The sequence below is a fragment of the Schistocerca americana genome, chromosome X (assembly GCF_021461395.2).
Source record: "Schistocerca americana isolate TAMUIC-IGC-003095 chromosome X, iqSchAmer2.1, whole genome shotgun sequence".
In the NCBI taxonomy this organism is placed as follows: domain Eukaryota; kingdom Metazoa; phylum Arthropoda; class Insecta; order Orthoptera; family Acrididae; genus Schistocerca; species Schistocerca americana.
The window spans coordinates 465,814,959-465,837,729 of record NC_060130.1 but is presented as its reverse complement, the minus strand read 5'-3'; the positions used below and the strand labels follow the sequence as shown (position 1 = coordinate 465,837,729).

Here is a 22,771-nt window from a genome sequence, read left to right as displayed (position 1 = left end):
CGGCTTGAGGAGTACAGACTTAAAGATACATGAAAACAAGTCAATAATCCTATGTGTCAGACCATTCGGAAGATATTCGGCGAACAAACTCTAAGCTTGTCGGCAGAGTTCGTATGTGCTTGTTTAACAATTGTGATTCCTTACGAAGTATGATGCCAAATGAAGTAGCTCCGTGTGCTGTACATTAGACTCGCATTCGTAAGGACCAGGATTCAAATAAACTTCTGGCCATCTAGTTGAAGAATTTATGTGGATGTCCTAAATCGCTTAAGGCATAAAATATAAGGACCCCTCTGAAAAAGATACGTTTCCACCTTTCCCAATCTGAGACTGTGCTCCAGTTCTGATGACATCGTCACGATTGGATTTTAAATGCACTCTTTATTTTATTTACTAAGAAGTACAGATATCATTCCTTTGTCAGTTGTGTACAACAGTCTTACTTCCGTAATTTTCAGTTTACAGTAAAGTCATTAGGCGTATTGTCTTAGAAATTTCTGTGCGCTAAGCCGTTGTCTTATAAGCTTAATACGTATAGTTCAAAGTCTTGCTACTTTCTGTGTGACACAACCGGTCCCATCTATCTGCTCTGATGTAGGAAGATTCATTTTTAACAGAGTTAACACAAGCAGTGCAGCTTTTAAGAGTGTTTAAGTTCGTTATTAAAGCAGGTATAATTCAAATATGACTACGTACTAATCGAGGACCTTCCTCGGCCACATCGTTAGGATTGAATATGAATAATACAGAGTTTAATCCGTGTAGGGCGAGGCGCACAGTGTAACTTCCGCAAAGGGTAACAGTGGTTCCGACAGTCAGAGTTAACCACAAGATCGTCATCAAATGAAGTGATTATCTATAACGCAGTTCGGGAAGCTCAACAGTAGTTTCGTGGGAGCTAATTACAAAAAATTTCTGAGACTCTTAAAAAATTCAGAACTGCTAATGAGGAGGAAAGTATCTCGCGTAGCAGTCAGATCGAATTTGTTTTGTTGGAATATGTGATAGTACAATCACTAACGCCTGCAACTGAAGGAAGAGAGACTGGTACCATCATCTTCATGCAAGTGATTTTCATGACATAGTCTTACATAGACAGTCACAAGCTACTATCGCCATCTTGGTGTACTAGTCATCGGGTTATTTATGATAGTGGTATCTCTCATTTCTTACATTTGAAAATTGTTCTGTTTGAGTATTACCTTCTAACGAAACGAAACGTTTTTAACGTTGCATGTTTGCTACCCCAGGTCCACTTCCCGCAGCCTATTGAATCTTGTAATAAAGTTTAATATTTCCGCGACGTTGGTGGATCAGCATTTATGGTGCTTGTGTCACATCATCTTACTTCCACGTATCTGAACGTCAGCGTTTCTGAACAATGCTTCTGTTAAATAGTTTCAATTATTTATTTAAATGTCAATTCAGAAGCGTTTAATTTGATATTAAATCAATAAATGTGTGCACAGAATGCACGGAAAAACAAGTATATTCTTTAAGAGGGCAACAAATTCAAGTACAGTAAATGGCATTGGAATTTAGCTTGCCGCACTCCATTCTTTTATTTTACAGGAAGTCACATAGGGTATTGAGTTAATGTACATTTACAAATGGAATAACTTTGAATGTTGTGTTTCACAATATGTAGATAATTATGGCCAGAACGTTAAAATCTGACAAACTTTGAGCGTACACAATTTGAATTTCAAATTGCAGGTATACTTCAGATCAAGACAGTTACGCTTCACAAGATATGCGCTGCCTTGTCTTCTTTATTTGGAAATGCGCGGTTGTTAAAATGTGTACCCAACACATTTTATCACTAATAAATGGCTGAATAAATGCTTAAAGCAATTATTGAGAAACCAAAAATTAAATTTGTAAAAATAAAAAATATCGCTCGTGTGCTTTCAGTAACGTAGTAAAAAAACTCAAGTGGTCCTGAAGATTTTTGAACATTTAAATTTTACTAACACGCGTAGCGAAAGAGTTAGAGTGCTATTGATGATGATTTATTGTGAGGGGAAGAGTTTTCTAACCGTTTGTCCTGTCACCCTAAGGAGTGAGTTCCTAAGTCTTTGCACCCTCATACCGCTGTTATGCTCACGATGTTCTTCTTAGTCGCTCGATAAGGAAGCACCAAGTCTTAAATGTTCCACTGCATTCAATAAATTGTCTTTCAGAAGATTCCGTACAAAAATTAATACAAGAGCTACATTTTTTGTTCAAACACTGATCCGTCACCAAATGGAAACTACACTCCTGGAAATGTAAAAAAGAACACATTGACACCGGTGTGTCAGACCCACCATACTTGCTCCGGACACTGCGAGAGGGCTGTACAAGCAATGATCACACGCACGGCACAGCGGACACACCAGGAACCGCGGTGTTGGCCGTCGAATGGCGCTAGCTGCGCAGCATTTGTGCACCGCCGCCGTCAGTGTCAGCCAGTTTGCCGTGGCATACGGAGCTCCATCGCAGTCTTTAACACTGGCAGCATGCCGCGACAGCGTGGACGTGAACCGTATGTGCAGTTGACGGACTTTGAGCGAGGGCGTATAGTGGGCATGCGGGAGGCCGGGTGGACGTACCGCCGAATTGCTCAACACGTGGGGCGTGAGGTCTCCACAGTACATCGATGTTGTCGCCAGTGGTCGGCGGAAGGTGCACGTGCCCGTCGACCTGGGACCGGACCGCAGCGACGCACGGATGCACGCCAAGACCGTAGGATCCTACGCAGTGCCGTAGGGGACCGCACCGCCACTTCCCAGCAAATTAGGGACACTGTTGCTCCTGGGGTATCGGCGAGGACCATTCGCAACCGTCTCCATGAAGCTGGGCTACGGTCCCGCACACCGTTAGGCCGTCTTCCGCTCACGCCCCAACATCGTGCAGCCCGCCTCCAGTGGTGTCGTGACAGGCGTGAATGGAGGGACGAATGGAGACGTGTCGTCTTCAGCGATGAGAGTCGCTTCTGCCTTGGTGCCAATGATGGTCGTATGCGTGTTTGGCGCCGTGCAGGTGAGCGCCACAATCAGGACTGCATACGACCGAGGCACACAGGGCCAACACCCGGCATCATGGTGTGGGGATCGATCTCCTACACTGGCCGTACACCACTGGTGATCGTCGAGGGGACACTGAATAGTGCAAGGTACATCCAAACCGTCATCGAACCCATCGTTCTACCATTCCTAGACCGGCAAGGGAACTTGCTGTTCCAACAGGACAATGCACGTCCGCATGTATCCCGTGCCACCCAACGTGCTCTAGAAGGTGTAAGTCAACTACCCTGGCCAGCAAGATCTCCGGATCTGTCCCCCATTGAGCATGTTTGGGACTGGATGAAGCGTCGTCTCACGCGGCCTGCACGTCCAGCACGAACGCTGGTCCAACTGAGGCGCCAGGTGGAAATGGCATGGCAAGCCGTTCCACAGGACTACATCCAGCATCTCTACGATCGTCTCCATGGGAGAATAGCAGCCTGCATTGCTGCGAAAGGTGGATATACACTGTACTAGTGCCGACATTGTGCATGCTCTGTTGCCTGTGTCTATGTGCCTGTGGTTCTGTCAGTGTGATCATGTGATGTATCTGACCCCAGGAATGTGTCAATAAAGTTTCCCCTTCCTGGGACAATGAATTCACGGTGTTCTTATTTCAGTTTCCAGGAGTGTACAACGAAAATCAAAAACGTTTTATCGCAACATTTAGCCACACCTTCCAGCTACTTCTGTACGTAGTCGCCGTCGGACTTGGACGTTTGTTGTAGCGTGGTACCAATTTTCCGTAACTTCTTTATAGAAGGCAACCGCCTGTGATTTTCGACAATTCCATATGCTATACACGATATAGCAGCGCCTGTGTTATTCTAAATTACGACGCAATGTTCCATTGGACATGCATGCATCGGAAGGAGCGAGGTCCCAACCCCGGTCCAGCCATCCAGATAAAGGTTTCCACTGGTTTCCCAAAAGCAGTGGTTCCCAACGTTTTTTGACCGGGGGAACTGATTTCTTGGTTGTCACCAGAGACTAAAAGGTTCAAGAAAACTCACTTGTGTCTGTACACAAATAACCTTTAATGAAAACTTCAAAGTATCTGAAGTAAGATTTATTAATTATACTATTATAATAGAAAAACCAATATTTTTAGTAGAAAATTAAATTCGGTTTCCATTAATGTGGTTCTTGAACTTCCATATTCTGTAAAAGTTCGGAAATCCTGGGGGCCAATATTATTGATCAAAGCTACACGCATACCACCACTTACTTTCAATCGATTCTTCCTGGACTTATTTTTAATTACCAGCAAAACAGAAAACCCTTGTTTCGCATAAATAAGTGGTGAAGAAAAGCGTAAGATAACTCAAAGCGACTTCTCCCGCTTTAGTGTATGAAACTGCTTTTTTACACCAAAACCGCCCAAGAGAATCAGGTTCACATGCGTCCTTACTACAGTTTCTATCATTTTGGAATTCAACGAGGACTTTCTGGATTTCTTCTGCAACTTCTCCAGCATTAGCGCTAAAAGGGTTGCGAATTAGTTTTTGGTCTACTTTAGCTTCTGTTGTCTTATACTCTGGAAGGTAATGATTGCATTATCAGTCAATATATCAAAAATTACTCTTGGCATTTTGTTTTGTGATTACCCTGATTGTGTCATACTTTTTATCGTTAACGAGCACTTTTAATGTCATCGAACGCAGAATAACTGTTACCACCAATTTTAGCCAAGCATAACTGAAGTTTGCAAATAAAGGCACGAAGTTTACCTACAGAGGTAAAAATATATGTAACTCTTCCTAAATGTCTGTTTCCGGAATTTTGCAATTCCAAGTTCAACTTATTCCAAGTTCAACTTATTCAGGTGTGTGAAAATATCCAAAAGATACGCCTAAGTGCATCTGAGATGTCAGATCAGAAAACTTCTGTAGTAAAACATTTTTTTCTTACCTAGAAACAACTCTACGTCTGCTCTGAGTTTGTATAATCTTCACAGTCCGTCGCTTTTCAACAGGCAACGAACTTCTCTTTGAGAGAGAAGGATCTCATGGGCGGAGTCAACTCCAGTGCACAATTTAAAGCGTGTATTTAAGACTCTACTTTTGAGAACATTTACCACATTTATGGTCAATTGCATTGTATTATTAAGGCATTCAGGAAAAGTCTTGGACGCTAACGCCTGGCGATGTATGATACAAAGCGTTTGTTCACGCCTAAGGATTCTTATCTTTAATAACGTCACTAGACAGGACCATGATCCTAACATAGCTGGAGTGTCATAGGTACAGAAACCACTAATTTTTCCCACATAATGTTTCGTTTCTGAAAATATCCTTTACTATTTTCATGACGTCCATACCTTATGATTTCGTTTACAGTTTCCGTGAAATCAATAATTCTTCTTTGATTATGATGTCTCGTCTAAAAAGCGGGCAAACACGAGTAACTTGACAATGATTAGAAATGTCAGTTGATACATCATACTGTAAAGAAAAGCATGACGCTTCTTTAACTCTTAAAACAACTTGCTCCTCGATATCATTTGACATGAGTTGAATTCGGATTTTTGCTGTGTTGTTTGATAGAAGTGTCCTCATATCTTGGCTTCTAACCCTAAAACGGCGTCGATGAAAAGAAGTTGCACGAGTGTTCCTCCTATTGTTTGAGTGTTTTTTGATTGCGCTATCAATTTCGGTGTCTCAAACGACTCTAGTAATGTTTTCTTTGATGACGTAAATCTTGTACTAACAGGCCGAAGTTCCATTTTTTTAAGGTTCTCTAATTTTCCTGGGTCGGTTGGAGGAATTAGGACGGACCGTTTTTAAGTGGCGTCTTAACTTCGCTGGCTATAAGAAATCGTTCGCGGGAACGGTTGCACATATAACGCATTGTGGTCTTACTTCTCGGTTACTTTCTATAGAAGTTCAGTGAACTACAGTGACGCACTATCCTCTGTGCCCTCGTTGGCTCAGATGGATAGAGCGTCTGCCATGTATGCAAGAGATCCCGGGTTCGAGTCCCGGTCGGGGAACACATTTTCAACATGTCCCCAATGATGTACATCAACGCCTGTTTGCAGCTACGGTGTCGATATAATTATCAGAAACTGCAACATTGATGTAGTGAACATTAGACAGAACAGAATTAACTTGGACAACACTCCCTTACGAACTGTACATAACGTTGAATGCAAGCATGCAAACGTGCACGCATTGTGCTGTACAGGTGCCGGATGTCAGTCTGTGGATGGAGTTCCATGCCTGTTGCATTTGGTCAGTCAATAAAGGGACGGTTAATGATGGTTGTGGGTGACACTGAAGTTGTGCGATGATGTCCCATACGTACTCGTTTGGACACACATCTGGTGATCGAGCAGGCTAAGATAACATATGGACACTCGATAGAGCACATGTTCGGTTACAACAGCGGTATGTGGGAGAGTGTTATCCTGTTGGAAAACATCCCCTGGGATACTGTTCAGGAATTGCAGCACAGGAGGTCGAATAACTAGACTGACGTACAAATTTGCTGTCAGGGTGTATGGGTAACCAAGAGTGTGCTCCTGCTGTCATACGAAATCGCACCATACACCGTAACTCCACGTGAAGGTCCAGCGAGTCTAGCACGAAGACAGGTTCGTTGCATCCCTCTAAAATGGCGTTCTCCTAACCTATATACAGGCCATCACTGGCACCTAGGCAAAACCAGCTTTCATCAGAAAACATGACAGATCTCCACCCTGCCCTCCAATGTGCTCCCGTTTGATACCACTGAAATCTCAAATGGCGGTGGTTTGGGTTCAGTGGAATGCACGCAACAGGGGGTCTGGCCCTGAGCTGCCCTTGAAGTAACTGATCTGTAACAGTTCGTTGGGTCACTGTGGTGCTAACTGCTGTTCATATTGCTGTTTCGGATGCAATACGATGCACCAGAACCATGCGCCGAACACGATGGTCTTCCCTCTCGGTAGTGCCATCTGGCCGCCCGGATGGTCGTCTCGTCACCGTACATTCGCGTGACCACTGCTGCCAACAATCATGTACAGTGGCTACATTCCTGCCAGATCTTTCTGCAGTATCTCAAAAGGAACACTTCGCTTCTTGAAGCCCTATTACAGGACCCCACTGGAACTCAGTGAGGTGTTCATAATGGCGTCTTTGTCGCCTTAAAGGCGTTTCTGACTATCATCAACTCACCACGTCCAATCTCAAAAGTAAGTAACGCTCACGACCATTGGAGCGTGTATTTAAAGCGAATCTGATTTGAATCCTCATAGTGGCACTACTAGCGCCACTTTTATGCGAATGGTGCGAAATATGAGTAGATCTCTTTTAGGTGTAGAAACTCGCCTACCAACTTTCTTTGATGTCGCACAACTACTCCTTGGTGTCTTCAGTTTTTTTTCCGTCAGTGTATTCTAATCTTTCCTATATTCTCACAAATTTTGTGGTGGCTTATTAATTCTTGAACTCCTTTAATTACAAATTTTCTTATGAGCATTCTGTGAAATATGCACCGACTCATTCATGGAAAATGACAAATAGATAAATACACTCCTGGAAATTGAAATAAGAACACCGTGAATTCATTGTCCCAGGAAGGGGAAACTTTATTGACACATTCCTGGGGTCAGATACATCACATGATCACACTGACAGAACCACAGGCACATAGACACAGGCAACAGAGCATGCACAATGTCGGCACTAGTACAGTGTATATCCACCCTTCGCAGCAATGCAGGCTGCTATTCTCCCATGGAGACGATCGTAGAGATGCTGGATGTAGTCCTGTGGAACGGCTTGCCATGCCATTTCCACCTGGCGCCTCAGTTGGACCAGCGTTCGTGCTGGACGTGCAGACCGCGTGAGACGACGCTTCATCCAGTCCCAAACATGCTCAATGGGGGACAGATCCGGAGATCTTGCTGGCCAGGGTAGTTGACTTACACCTTCTAGAGCACGTTGGGTGGCACGGGATACATGCGGACGTGCATTGTCCTGTTGGAACAGCAAGTTCCCTTGCCGGTCTAGGAATGGTAGAACGATGGGTTCGATGACGGTTTGGATGTACCGTGCACTATTCAGTGTCCCCTCGACGATCACCAGTGGTGTACGGCCAGTGTAGGAGATCGCTCCCCACACCATGATGCCGGGTGTTGGCCCTGTGTGCCTCGGTCGTATGCAGTCCTGATTGTGGCGCTCACCTGCACGGCGCCAAACACGCATACGACCATCATTGGCACCAAGGCAGAAGCGACTCTCATCGCTGAAGACGACACGTCTCCATTCGTCCCTCCATTCACGCCTGTCGCGACACCACTGGAGGCGGGCTGCACGATGTTGGGGCGTGAGCGGAAGACGGCCTAACGGTGTGCGGGACCGTAGCCCAGCTTCATGGAGACGGTTGCGAATGGTCCTCGCCGATACCCCAGGAGCAACAGTGTCCCTAATTTGCTGGGAAGTGGCGGTGCGGTCCCCTACGGCACTGCGTAGGATCCTACGGTCTTGGCGTGCATCCGTGCGTCGCTGCGGTCCGGTCCCAGGTCGACGGGCACGTGCACCTTCCGCCGACCACTGGCGACAACATCGATGTACTGTGGAGACCTCACGCCCCACGTGTTGAGCAATTCGGCGGTACGTCCACCCGGCCTCCCGCATGCCCACTATACGCCCTCGCTCAAAGTCCGTCAACTGCACATACGGTTCACGTCCACGCTGTCGCGGCATGCTACCAGTGTTAAAGACTGCGATGGAGCTCCGTATGCCACGGCAAACTGGCTGACACTGACGGCGGCGGTGCACAAATGCTGCGCAGCTAGCGCCATTCGACGGCCAACACCGCGGTTCCTGGTGTGTCCGCTGTGCCGTGCGTGTGATCATTGCTTGTACAGCCCTCTCGCAGTGTCTGGAGCAAGTATGGTGGGTCTGACACACCGGTGTCAATGTGTTCTTTTTTTCATTTCCAGGAGTGTAGATAAATAATAGACTGTGGGGAAGTCGAACTAAGGACTGAGTTTCATTGGCAGTACTTTTAGAAAATATACGTAAGAAACTGCCTACACTATGCTTTTCCACGCTCTTCTGGAGTAGTGCTGCGCTGTAACTGGCCTTTAGCCCAACAGGATTCACGGAAGACATGGGAGAATTTCAAAGAGAGGTTAGCTTTGTATTATCGCGAATAATGTCACGGATATGATAAGCAAGTTGGGGGTGGCAATCATTACAACAAATCAATTTTTCGTTCAGGCGAGATCTTTTCACGACGTCACCATCAACACCTTTCTCCTCAGAATGTAACAACATTTTGTGGACTCACACTCACTTAGGAGAAATGACCATCTTGATAAAGTAAGAGAAACTAGAGCTCGCATACGAAGGCACAGATAATGAAGTGGTAGAGAAATAGTCTGAGAGTGGTTTTACAAACTCTCTGCCGAGCACTTGAGAACTAACTGCAGACTAAGCGTGTAGATGGAGAAATTCACTACATAAAGAAAGACAGTTACTGAAAAGAGGAGCGTATGGGACTTTACGTACAGCAATAGACGATTATGATACTAAAAACGGAATGATGATTGGCAAATGCAGACTCTTACTCCGTAACCTCTGTAGGTATGACGCAACTGATTGTCTCCTAAACTGTGTACAATGAATGAAGAATAAATCTTCTAGGCGACAACCTACAAACGTTCCAGTCATACAGATTCAAAGAATCAATTGCCCCTGAAGTAGAGTAGTAAACAGCAGGCAATTTTTGGTACGTAATAAAGAGGCAAGTTGGGCAGGTAACTGCTAGACACGCAATCCCAGGGCGCACAGTAATTATCGAGTTGGAGCGTCACACGGCAAACGTGAGGGTGGCTCAACATTGTGCCTCAAGGCAGAGACAAGCCTGCATAAGCAGGATAGTGTGGCTTCAGGTGTGGCTCGGGGAGCGGAACTCGATTTGGGCTGGCTTCCGCTGCCGCACGGGACCTGTTGTGCCGCTTATCGACAAGCCCGCGTAGCGCAACAGCTGTGTCCAACTTCCAGAAAATCTTGCGACACACACAAACCAGTGCACATAACAACGCTGCCGTTAAGTGGGCGCCTCATTTGTTCGATTGACAATATGTAATACAGAGTAACCGGGTAACACTGGAACATATCGTGTACTTTAATCCCTGAAACGAAAAAGGGAGAGGGGGGTGGGGGAGGGGGGATACTAGAGCTTCATACATTGAGTACGTCGAGGACCCATAACAAGGTCTAATGTAGGGAAGGTAAACGACTGTTTCCTTCTCTTTATTCTCCATAAAAAATATTAAGGAATCTTCTGAAGTGTCAGTGGCTTGTCCATAATGCAAGTGAGTAAAGAGTTTACTGAGTTGGGGGAGGCGGAGGGAGGGAGGGAGGGAGGGAGGGAGGGAGGGAGGGAGGGAGGGAGGGAGGGAGGGAGAGAGAGAGAGAGAGAGAGAGAGAGAGAGAGAGAAGGAGGCTGTGAGTGGGGAAGTAGGGAGGGAGGGAGATTAGTGTTTCTCGTCCGGTCGACAACGAAGTCTTTAGATACGGAGCACAAGCTCTGATTAAGGAAGGATAGTGAAAAAAATCGGCCTTGCCCTTTCAAAGAAACCATCCCAGCATTTGCCTTACGCGATTTAGGGAAATTGCGGAAAACCTAAATCAAGATGGTTGGAAGGGGATTTGAACCGTCGTCCTCCCAAAGAGAGTCCTGTGCGCTAATCACTGAGCTATTTCGGGACAGAGGGCGTAGGGGGAGGAAATGGAGAAGGAGGAAGAGGGGGGGGGGGGGAGTGGAAGGTATTGTAGATGGTGTGGTGGGAGAGTGAGGGAGATCTGGAGAGGGAGTACGAGAGGGGGTGTCTTAGGAGACGAGGAAGGGTGAATTTAGGTATGGAGGGGCGGAAGGAGCGTGTGAGTGATAAAACTATATCTTTTATTTTCCATTCAGTACCTAATTTAGGGCCGGCCGCTGTGGCCGAGTGGTTCTAGGCGCTTCAGTCCGGAACCGCACTACTGCTACGGTCGCAGGTTCGAATCCTGCCTCGGGCATGGATGTATGTGATGTCCTTAGGTCAGTTAGGTTTAAGTAGTTCTAAAGTTTAGGGGACTGATGACCTCAGATATTATGTCCCATAGTGCTTAGAGCCATTTGACACCTAATTAAGGAAGTACGTTTATATTTTTATTAATGACATTGACAACGTTTCTCACACTCATATTCTACAGAAATCTCATTTGTCCACTACATCTGTCCGCTCACATATTTACTTCCTCAGAGCAAAAACTGAGATACCAACTGTAGAGATCAATGCAGTATCTGTAACTTACTTTGAAACACGACGTACAAGCCGAGGGAACTTCCATTTCCGCACCTACTGAAGCATTCTCTAAAAGCAACCGTTAGAGGTGGGCAAATTTTGAACAGATCGATTCTACTTTCAAAATGCGCAGAACAGATAACCAAAAACCCTGAGTTAATCAACCGGAGAGCCGTCTTTTTCAATTGCTTTCCTGAATATTCATGCAGCAGCTGTTCAAAATCAAGATATGGAATTTGTAAAAAGTTGCTCCACAAGCTCGATAACGACTAGTAGTTATAAACAAGTTGGTTACAAACTGGCTTCCTGGATTAAATAGTTTTTGAAAATGCGCCCACATCTATTAAGAAAATTTGACGTAACGTTTGGAGCAGCCGGAGAGCTACTTATGAAAACATTTTCGCACAACAGATAAACAATGTTACGTTGGAGGAAATCACCGTTAAATTACATCCTAGTGCTAAGTGACATATGTGATTAGTAGTCTAGTGTAAAATTATCGGCCACAGATAATGTAAATAGCCTGAAAGCATCACCAATTTCATGAAAGCTCGTTTACATACGTGTAATGCATGGCTGTAGGAGAGGCCGTAATTAGTATGGTACTCCATATATGGTACAGCTGGACTCAACACAGCCTCACGAAATAAGATAAAAAGTGACAAAAAATGGAATTATTCGGCAGTAACGCAACAGTAATTCTCATTTTCTGCTTGTTCTTAAAGAGAAGAATCAGCATGTAGGCTACAATTTGACATCACTTGTAAGTACTTGTATCTCTAAATTATGTAAATATAACTACGTTCACTTTCCGTTGCCATCAAATTCCTCTAACCTATTACAATCCGCCCCCCCCCCCTTCCACGCGCGCTTCATCACTAATCTGAGATAGATGACAAAACTGAACAAATAACAGTCGTGTACTGGGGAAAATCTTCCCGCTTTGCCAAACGACTAGTTATCACCCCATGAAGAGAGCCACAGATACTCCAGATAGAGGATGTCAGCGACTGGGCAACACATGTTTTCATCTGGAAGTGCCTTTTTTCAAACTAACCATCCAGGCCTCAAACAGTTTAGAGAAAACGTGGAAACCCTGGTCACACGAGGATTTGAACCCTGCTCCTTCCGAATGCGTGTTCAACGCCCAAATCTCGTAGGGTATGAAATTTCTGAGTACACTGCCAACTGAATACTGTCGCTTAATTTGAAACTACTGGAAAATCCAAGCCTTCCAGTCTCGATCACTGCATCAATGATGATATTTGGGTTGTGGGGCGCTCAACGGCGTGGTTACCAGTGCCCTGTCTCCCCACTGTCCCGAATGACAATGAAATGATGAGGACAACACAAATATCCAGTCTCCTGGCGGAGAAAATCCCCGACCTGGCTGCGAATCGAACCCAGAACCCCGTGATCCAGAAACAGCAACGGCCGGCCGCGGTGGCCGTGCGGTTCTAGGCGCTGCAGTCCGGAACCGCGGGACTGTTACGGTCGCAGGTTCGAATCCTGCCTCGGGCATGGATGTGTGTGTTGTTCTTAAGATTAGTTAGGTTTAAGTAGTTCTAAGTTCTAGGGGACTGATGACCTAAGATGTTAAGTCCCATAGTGCTCAGAGCCATTTGAGCCAAACAGCAACGCAAACCACTAGGCCACGAGCTGCGGACTTTACGAAAGAGTGCTGTTATACGTGATACACAGCAATCAAAAATCAGTGCGTGTTTGGAATGAACAGAGGAACAGGTCTTGTCAGTAACATTTCAATGAAAGAGCAAGTCGACTAGAAAACAACTAAAATTATAAAAACAAATTGCGTGATTAGTTGATCACAAAATCAGATTAATATGTAATATTTAAGCTATCGGTGTCAGACATGTTTCATTGCATGCTCAGACACAGTACGGCACCAGAACTTTATGGGCACCTGGTTATAAAGTGTTGGTCCACTCATGGAACGCAATACAGCAGTGATCCCGCTCTGCACGGATTCGACAAGTTTCCCGTCAGTTCCCGGAGGTATGTGGCGCAAGATGTCTAACCACAAGTCACGCAGTTCCCGTAAATTACTGGCCAGTAGATAGTGAGGGCGGAACTGGCACCCAGTGGCGTCGCAGATGTGTTCCATGCATGGGTTTACATCAGGCGAATTTGGTGGTCCAGACGTCAACAAAAGCTCACTACCATGGTTCTCAAAAAACTTTCGCACGATTCTGGCCTTGTGACGTGGACAGTTATCCTGCTGGAAGATACCATCACCATCGGAGATTAAATCAATACTGAAGGGATTTTCGCGTAGCCCGCAGTTGCTATGGTGCCCTCGATAACCACCACAGGTTCGATGAAAGTCTATAGGCGTGGTGCTTTTTCGAGCATCCGGTCGCCTGAATGGCACGACCATCGACACGGTGTAACAAGAAACGTGATTCATAAGACCAGGCGACACATTTCCATTGACCACCGGTCCAATCGCGATGACGCCGTAACCACTGCAAATGTAGTTTACGATGTCGTGGGTCAACGCCGGAACACGTAGGGGTCGGCTGCTGCGGAGCCTCGTGTACAACAATGTACGCCGAACAGTGCGCTCCGCAACACTTGTGCTTACACCATCATTATGTTCTGACGTCACGTCTGTCACAGATCGTCACTTATTCTGCATTACTGAGCGGGCCACAATAGGTGACAACGGCCTTCCCATTGCATTTATGGAGGACTTTGAGGAACGTGCATTAGAATCAGCGACCTTGAAACCTGCGTGTGTAGACGATACTTTTGTTGTTTGGCCTTTTGTAGCGAGAATTTAAATCGGTTTTTGGAACTCCTGAATTCAATCCACCCGAATATTTAGTTCACTATGGAGGTGGAAAAGAATGGATGCCTTCCCTTCCTTGATGTGTTGGTCAAAAGGAAGACTGATGGTACGTTGGGACATTCTGTTTATAGGAAGCCCACTCACACTGGCTTGTATCTGCGAGCTGATAGTTGTCACCATCCAGCTCAGCGTGAAGGAGTACTTCGTACCTTGGTTCACAGGGCCCACGTTATCTCAGACCCTGAAAGTTTGGCAGCTGAACTATCACATCTCGAAGTCACCTTTCGTCAGAATGGTTATAGTAAGAGGCAGATCAAACGTGCGTTGCGCTATCAACCTTCTGTGCAACGGGTGAGTGACGATAGCAACGAAGTGGCACCTAAGTCTACGGCCTTTTTGTCTTACGCAGGAAGCATTTCCAACAGGATTGGCCGTATTTTGCGGAAATATGATGTGAAATGTGTTTTTCGACCACCTTCTAAGATTAAGGCCTTGTGGCGTCCGTAAAAGATGATCTTGGTTTGCGTAAGGCTGGGGTCTATCGTATTCCTTGCGGTTGTGGCATGTCATATATTGGTCAGACAATCAGGACTGTGGAAGACCGGTGTATTGAACATAAGCGTCACACACGCTTACACCAGCCGAGCAAATCCTATTGCAGAACATTGCCGTGACACCGGTCATCCTATGGAATACAACAACACGGAGATTCTGGCTTGCACGTCCAGCTATTGGGATAGTGTTATTAAGGAAGCAGTTGAAATCAAACTATCAAGCAACCTTATTAACAGAGATGGTGGATTTTGTTTAAATGCTGCTTGGAATCCGGCTCTGTCTCTCATCAAAAAACAGAGGGACAGATTTAGTGCTACCTCACCTGTTGATTAATGGTCACTATCGATATTTCTGATGTTGGTTATTTTTGTTTGTGTTGACACTTGTTCTGTGTGTGGTATCTTCCTTGTTTCTCCTCTATGAACCGAGGTATTAAATTTCCTTGCACATTTCTCCCTCCTTGCATTTGTGCCTTGAGAATGTCAGGGTGTGCTCCTGTCGAAATATCGGCGGTGGTCGACGACGTCACCCAGCAGCAAACCCGCTAGTTATTTGAACAACGATTCCACTGTCCAATCACTTTCCATAGACACTCAGGACAGTAGCACGCGAACCCTCGACCAGCTGTGCAGTTTCCGAGAGACTCGTTTGTAGACGCCAGGCAATCACAATCTGGCCTTTGTCAAAGCTGCTTATGTCAGTGTACTTCCCGATTTGCGGCCCGTATCGTCGCTAGAAGGATTCCTCATTCGCCTCTGCTACACATATATGCTCTCCTTTTACGTCACGTGCCCGCAACGCCTCCAGGCTGCTTTCAGTCTCGCCGTGTACAGCAGTAACAATGTTCTGGCTCATCAGTATGAATTAGTGACAAATGAAAAGCGTTGTAAGATCAGTAGGTTTACGAAAACACGGAAGATAAAGCAGCCCTGCAGATTAATGTGGTCACTAGATGAGTCAGTCACTGTGTTACACATTAGAACTGCCTCCTTAACAGCTGAGGAAAGAAACTGCGCCAATGATACCCATGGGTCATGGGGACGTGTCCTATTCAGAGTTCAATGAGGACCACTTTATTTTACTTCAGTCGCTGTGAGGATGTGCACAATGGCCGACTGGTCTCTAGCAGGGAGAGATTATATAGGGTACGGTTGTAGGGTCTAAACACATACTGCAAAACGCTAAACAGGTTTCAGGTTTCCAGAACTCAGAGAAGACGTAGGTTAACGATTCGCTCAAGAGTCTTTTCCATGCAAGGTATTAAGGCAGTTCTGTGACAGAAGCTAGGTAGCGGTACTACCCTTCTTTGATTTTGGGACTGGTATTAAAATTACTTCCCTGCTTGAGATGGGTATTGGTCATCAGCCAACATTCTGTCGAAAGCTGAGATGTTTTGGCACAGTTACCAAATTGCGGGAGGACGGTTTTACACCTGTCTAGTGTTCGACACAAAATTCATCTCTCTCCTCTCTCGAGCTTCACGGCCTACAAGGAAAGGGCGTCTAGGTGACTGAATTGGTTCAAATGGTTCAAATGGCTCTGAGCACTATGGGACTTAACATCTACGGTCATCAGTCCCCTAGAACTGAGAACTACTTAAACCTGACTAACCTAAGGACATCACACAACACCCGGTCATCAAGAGGCAGAGAAAATCCCTGACCCCGCCGGGAACCGAACCCGGGAACCCGGGCGTGGGAAGCGAGAACGTTACCGCACGACCACGAGCTGCGGACACTGAATTCGTGATTAGGATTACAAACTCCGGTGTTCATATTTAATATACCAGTTTTTGGATAATCGTCCTGTGTCGGAGGCCCTCTTCATTGATCCCCGAACTTTTCTTGAATAAGTGTAGCCGTTTTTACAGTACAGGAACTCACTCCAATTATTTTTGTTCTCCTTCATGGCTTTAGCCCCAGTTATGCAAAATAATGCTAAATTTCTTACATACGGACTGCTTCTGAATCTTCACAGCTGCGTCCTCAGCGCAGACTGACAATCGCTGTTTCGCCATGGAACAGGTTATCTCCTAAGAAGGGAGACATTTTGGAATACTACGAACTATGGATGAAGGACAACAGACAGAGTCCATATTTCCAGATTTACGAAATGTATTTGACTCGGTGTCCCACTGCAAACTGTTAATGAAGGTACGACCGTATGCAATAGATTCCCATAGATGTGAGTGGCTCTAAGACTTTTTAAAGTAACAGAACACAGTATGCTATCCTGGACGGCGAGTGTTAATCAGAGAGAAGGGTACCGTTAGGAGTGTCCCAGGAAAGTGTGTTGCGAAGACTATTGTTTACTGTGTACATAAATGACCTGGCGGATAGGGTGGGAAGCATTCTGCGGTTGTTTGCTGATGATGCTTCCATGTACGGGGAGGTGTCGAAATGAGTGTAGAAGGATATAAGATGTCTTTCACAAAAGACATCTTGGTGTGATGAATGGGAGCTAGCGCTAAATGTAGAAAAAGAAGTTAACGCTAATGAGTAGGAAAACCAAAAACCGTAATCTTTGCGTACAGCATTAGTAGGGTCCTGCTCGACACAGTCACGTCGTTTAAATATCTGAGCGTAGCGTTGCAAAGTGATATGAAATGGAACGAGCACGTGAGGACTGCGTAAACTTTGGTTTATTGGGAGAACTTTCGGAAAGTGCAGTTCATCTGTAAAGGAGACCGGACACAGAACACTGGAGAGATTATTCTTGAATACTACCAGAATGTTTGAGATCCACAGCAGGTTGGATTAAAGGAAGCCATCGAAGCAGTTCAGAGACGGGCTGCTAGATTTGTTACCGGTAGGTTCGAACGACACGCAAGTACTACGGAGATGCTTCAGGAACTCAAATAGGAATCCCTGGAAGGAAGGCAACGTTCTTTTCGAAAATCTCTATTGACAAAATTTAGAGGACCGACATTTGAAGCTGACTGCAGAACGACTCTACCGCCGCTAAGATAAATTTCGCTTAAGGACCACGAAAATAAGATAGAAGAAATTAGGGTTCATACTGAGGCATATAAACACGTACGGTGGCTTGCCGGGTATGTCTGTATGTATGTATGTAGATGTAGAACGGATGAACGACCTCTGTCACATAGTCCTTCCTTGACGCTGTTACTGTGCGAATCACAGCCAGCTGTCTGTACAAATGCACAGTGTCCAGTTAGCCATACGAAGTGCCCATTTTCTTAATAGAGTCAAATCATCTAGAAGTAGACTCCGATGACAGATGTTGGAGGAGCCCAAAATCACATTGTGTGCGTTCAAATTGTGGCGGAAGTATGTGAATGGGGTCTGCGAGAACTTTACTGTCAAGGTTAAGATGGTGGTGGTGGTGGTGGTGGTGGTGGTGATGAACCGATACAGCTACAGCTTCTAGTTGAGTAATGATGTAGATGAGTGAGCACTGGTAAGTCACTGAAACTCAGCAAATCTACACTTCACCTCTGAGGTTGTCCTTAATATAAAATTTGTAGCAATTAAGCAAAGGCGAATAGAAGGTCTTTAAGTATCTCTCTTGTAGACACATACTGGAAGCTTTTGCCTGTACTAAGATCTTTAGATCCTCTATGTGAGTCCTGTAACTGTTCAATCATAACATTTCAAAGCGGTTTCTCCTACTCCCTTCTTCGTTGTGGTGACTAAGACAAGTGAATCACGACCGTTTATGTTACTTAGTAATGCCTTTTTTCCTCATGCTGATGGGAGGTTGGAGTTTGCTATTCAGATGACTTTCGTCGTATATTCTTATTCTTTAGTTTACCTGAGGATGCAGCCTTCCACTTCGTGGTGAAGAGAGCAAAGCAGCACCTGGGGAGACGCTACGTAAGCTCAGTGAGAGTTGGATCTCTGGTTGCTGAGTCGATTAAGAGTTGGTCTTAGATTTTTTAACAGACGCCCCTTTACGTGTGTATTTGCAAGTGCAGGCGTTTGTGCCAGAATTAGATGACTTTGTAGTTACGGTCTAAGGTACTTGTTACAACTGGTTTAACAAGTGCGAACACAAATGGCGTATTGAAGCCAAGTGTTTGTGTGTGCATTACCTTGAAAATTTTGCCTTCTGTGTATAGTACACACATCGTTAGCTTACTTTCTTGGATTATAATTATTGTCTTCATTGAACTTCGGGTATTTCCAGCTCCGGACGGAACGCTTACGTATGCAGTTAATGCACCATGGTGCCGAATACAATGTCGTCCTTGATTCATGGGTGGCTTAAACACATCTTCCATATATTTGATCATCTTTGTATCGCATGGTAGTGCGATCAGTCCTCTGGCATATAAAGCACCTAAGGGAATTTGGCGTAGAAGGTCTTACTTTCAGTACGCCGGTGTTACCTGAGTATCTTATGGAAGGCCTCATTCGACTGAGATATAACAGAAATATAGCCATTTTTCTCTAACATGCCATCAAACTTTTTCATGATATGGTGTAGCTCGGTGAGACCTTTTGGTTCCAATTCTTTCTCCACTTATGCTGCATCTACGTTCGTTACATCTCGGCATGTCAAAACGTCTTCACTGTAATTGTTGAGTGCAGCTCTGTTTTTACTCGGGTCACTAAGTTCCTTACTTTCGATTAGGTTTCTTACATGCTATGTTCCTGTTTTACCGTCGATAAGAGTGCCATTTCTTAGTCGCTTAACGGAGTTAGAAGCACCAACCAAACCCTCAAAACTTTTGTTTATATAGAACTTATATACATACCCAGACAAGGTTGAGGCTGTTTTCTTTTTTTTCTTGTATCTTCCTTACAGTCTTGGCAGTTACACTAAAATCCCTCTTTCCTCTGACATACAACTTCCCGACGGTGGTCTGAGATTATTCGTGGTGCTGACCAACCTAAGGCCTTACACGGCTATTCCTGGCTTAGCTTCATAGCAAAGGAAGGACAGTCGGACGTCAGACTTTCGTCACACGAAGGGAACTGCAACTACAAAGGCTCGGTGCCCCCCCCCCCCCCTCTGTCCCATCATGTTCAAATCACTTACAAAAGAGAACCCCCTTGTACAATTATTGCTATGTAAGTCTTGCCACGACGAGGATTTGAGGAAGAGACCAAATTTTGGTGCAAATTTAGCTAGGGCCTGAGTTGCTTCTCTTAGTATCTTAGGAGTGCTCAATAATAGGTCGATACCATCCTCATAGGCCAGATATGCAAACATTTTTCCTGTAGATTTGAATTCCGTGTAATTTATTTTATGGAATTCCCTCATGATGATCTAAAAAGGATTACCGACAGTCCATCTCTTTGCTTTAACCTAGTGATCACCTGCAGAATTTCAGGTATTTTCTTACTCATCTAACTCTTAGCTTGTGTGTTTTCTAAACCACAGTTCAATAAATAGAACAAAATTCTTCGTAACCTCAAACAATTTGAAGGCATTAATCGAACTGTTATTATGGATGCTGTTGTATGCCTTCTGAAAGGATATGAACAAGCAGGTACTTCCTGCTTAGATTATCGTGACTTCTCATGCATCTATTTTAAAATCAAGTTCTTGTCAGAGGTCAATAGTTGAAGGTAGAAGCCACCTTCGTACACTCCAAGTGGCGCCTTAACAAAATTGCTCGCCTCGCCGCCACAAACTTCCCACACCTCACCAACCGTTCCGTCCACAAAAACATTCCCCTTTAATATGCTGCTTAGAGTCAACAAGTGTCTTAAGTTTATGAGCCATTTTGTATTCGGGAAGAAGCTGTCAACTTCGCCACACATTATTTGACAAAAATTGTAACTAAATTAACTTTAATTTGCGATAATTGATTTTAAACGTATTACAGACGCAGGGAAGGTCATGAGCAAATATTAGACAAATTTTTTATTCCTTTCAGCGAAAAAACGCTCATAAAAAGGAAAATAACGAAGTCGAAATCAAAGCATCATCGTTGTTCCCAATTGAAACGTTTCAGAAGTACAACTATTAGGCCACTATCCAAAGTAACGAAGATACAGCCTCAAAACATAATACGAGGGTTGTCCAGAAAGTAAGTTCCGATTGCTCGCGAAATGGAAACCACTGGGAAAATCCGGTAAAGCTTTGCACAGATATGTTGGGCAGTGTCTCTAGTATCGTGTCGCGTCGCTCTTTTCAGTTTTGAGTGAACAGTGAGCTCGCAAAGATGCGTAGGGAATAGCGCCTCCCGCCAAGTATGAGGGCCTGGCTAGAGATTTCGCCTGTCATGCAGCCCACATAACAGAACTGTCGAGCAGTTCCTTCTTCATGCCAATTCTCGGCCGCTCACTGCAGGGGTAATGGAGACGCTCCTGCAGCGTTTCCGATGAGAAGTGTTTGATCACTCACAATACAGTCCGTAATTGGCTCCTCCTGAGTCTTATCTCTGCTCACAAGAACCGCTGGTAATGAAGACACATTTTTTACACAGACAACGAGCTGCAGACCAGTGCAGATAACTGGCCGAAAGCACATGCGGCTGCTTTCTATGACGAAGATATTGGAAAGCTGATACAACACTACGATAAAACTCGAAGTTGGAGCGGCGACTATGTAGAGAAGTAAGTGGAAGGTGTACCTAACTGTTGCTAATAAAACGTTTCTGGTTTTCACTGTGGTTTCCATCTCGCGACCGATTGGAACTTACTTTCTGGACAACTCTCGTATTATTAAAAATGTGGCATTCCCACGAATGTGTGTTGTGAGCATGTATACATATTAGACTTCTGGAAAAATAACTTTCCTGTGAAAATTTATTTTCTAAGTAATTTAAGACATTTGCGCAAATGTCACTTTTTTAGCTGTAATACTGTTGTTGTGCCACTATGGGTCGAAGTATAGCTTGAACAAAGCAATACTTCACTTTATTGTATTTATAACATGAGAAGTGCATAAAGTTCATATGGGACTGCTACACTTAACATGACTAGAACCATGGCGTAACTTAGGGCTTTTAAGGAAAGTAAAGAAGATTAGGGCTCAACATCTAGTCTACGACGAGTTTATTGCAGATAGAGCTCAAGCTCGGAATGGGGAAGGGAATCGGCCGCTTCATTTCCAAGTCAACCATTCGAACATTTGCCTTAAGCGATTTGGGTAAGCCTCGAAAAACAAATCTAGGATCTCCGGAATGGGAGTCCACGGCACCTCTTCGATGGGTCGAGACTTCTAACGTCAACAAAACTCCGTCCGTAGAAAAACTCAAGTTCAGGTACAGAATGAACACTTAGCTTGCTGTTAATCAATCAACTGGAAAACAGTTTGAGGTATTACACTACTGGGCATTAAAATTGCTACACCAAGAAGGGGACGTGCTACAGACGCGAAATTTAACCGACATGAAGAAGACGCTGTGATATGCAAATGATTAGCTTTTCAGAGCATTCATTCACACAAGGTTGGCGCCGGTGGCGACACCTACAACATGCTGACATGAGGAAAGTTTCCAACCGATTTCTCATACACAAACAGCAGTTGACCGGCGTTTCCTGTTGGAATGTCGTTGTTGTGATGCCTCGTTTAAGGGGCAGAAATGCATACCATCACGTTTCCGACTTTGTTAAAGGTCGGATTGTAGCCTATCGCGACATTGCTGCTCGCGTTGGTCGAGATCCAATGACTGTTAGCAGAATATGGAATAGGTGGGTTCAGGAGGGTAATACGGAACGCCGTGCTGGATCCCAACGGCCTCGTATCACTAGCAGTCGAGATGACAGGCATCTTATCCGCATGGCTGTAACGGATCGTGCAGCCACGTCTCGATCTCTGAGTCAACAGATGGGGACGTTTGCAAGACGACAACCATCTGCAAGAACAGTTCGACGACGTTTGCAGCAGCATGGACTATCAGCTCGGAGACCATGGCTACGGTTACCCTTGATGCTGCATCACAGACAGGAGCGCCTGCGATGGTGTACTCAACAACGAACCTGGGTGCACGAATAGCAAAATGTCATGTTTTCGGATGAATCCAGGTTCTGTTTACAGCATCATGATAGTCGCATCCGTGTTTGGCGACATCGTGGTGAACGCACATTGGAAGCGTGTATTCATCATCGCCATACTGGCGTATCAACCGGCGTGATGGTATGGCGTGCCATTGGT

The 22,771-nt window shown here is 45.0% G+C and overlaps 1 protein-coding gene across 3 annotated transcripts in view; it reads right to left on the bottom strand.

Moving 5' to 3' along the window:
• The window catches only part of LOC124554816 (syntaxin-binding protein 5), a 981,379-nt gene that overhangs the window by 509,531 nt on the left and 449,077 nt on the right, over positions 1-22,771 (bottom strand). The window lies entirely within an intron of this gene.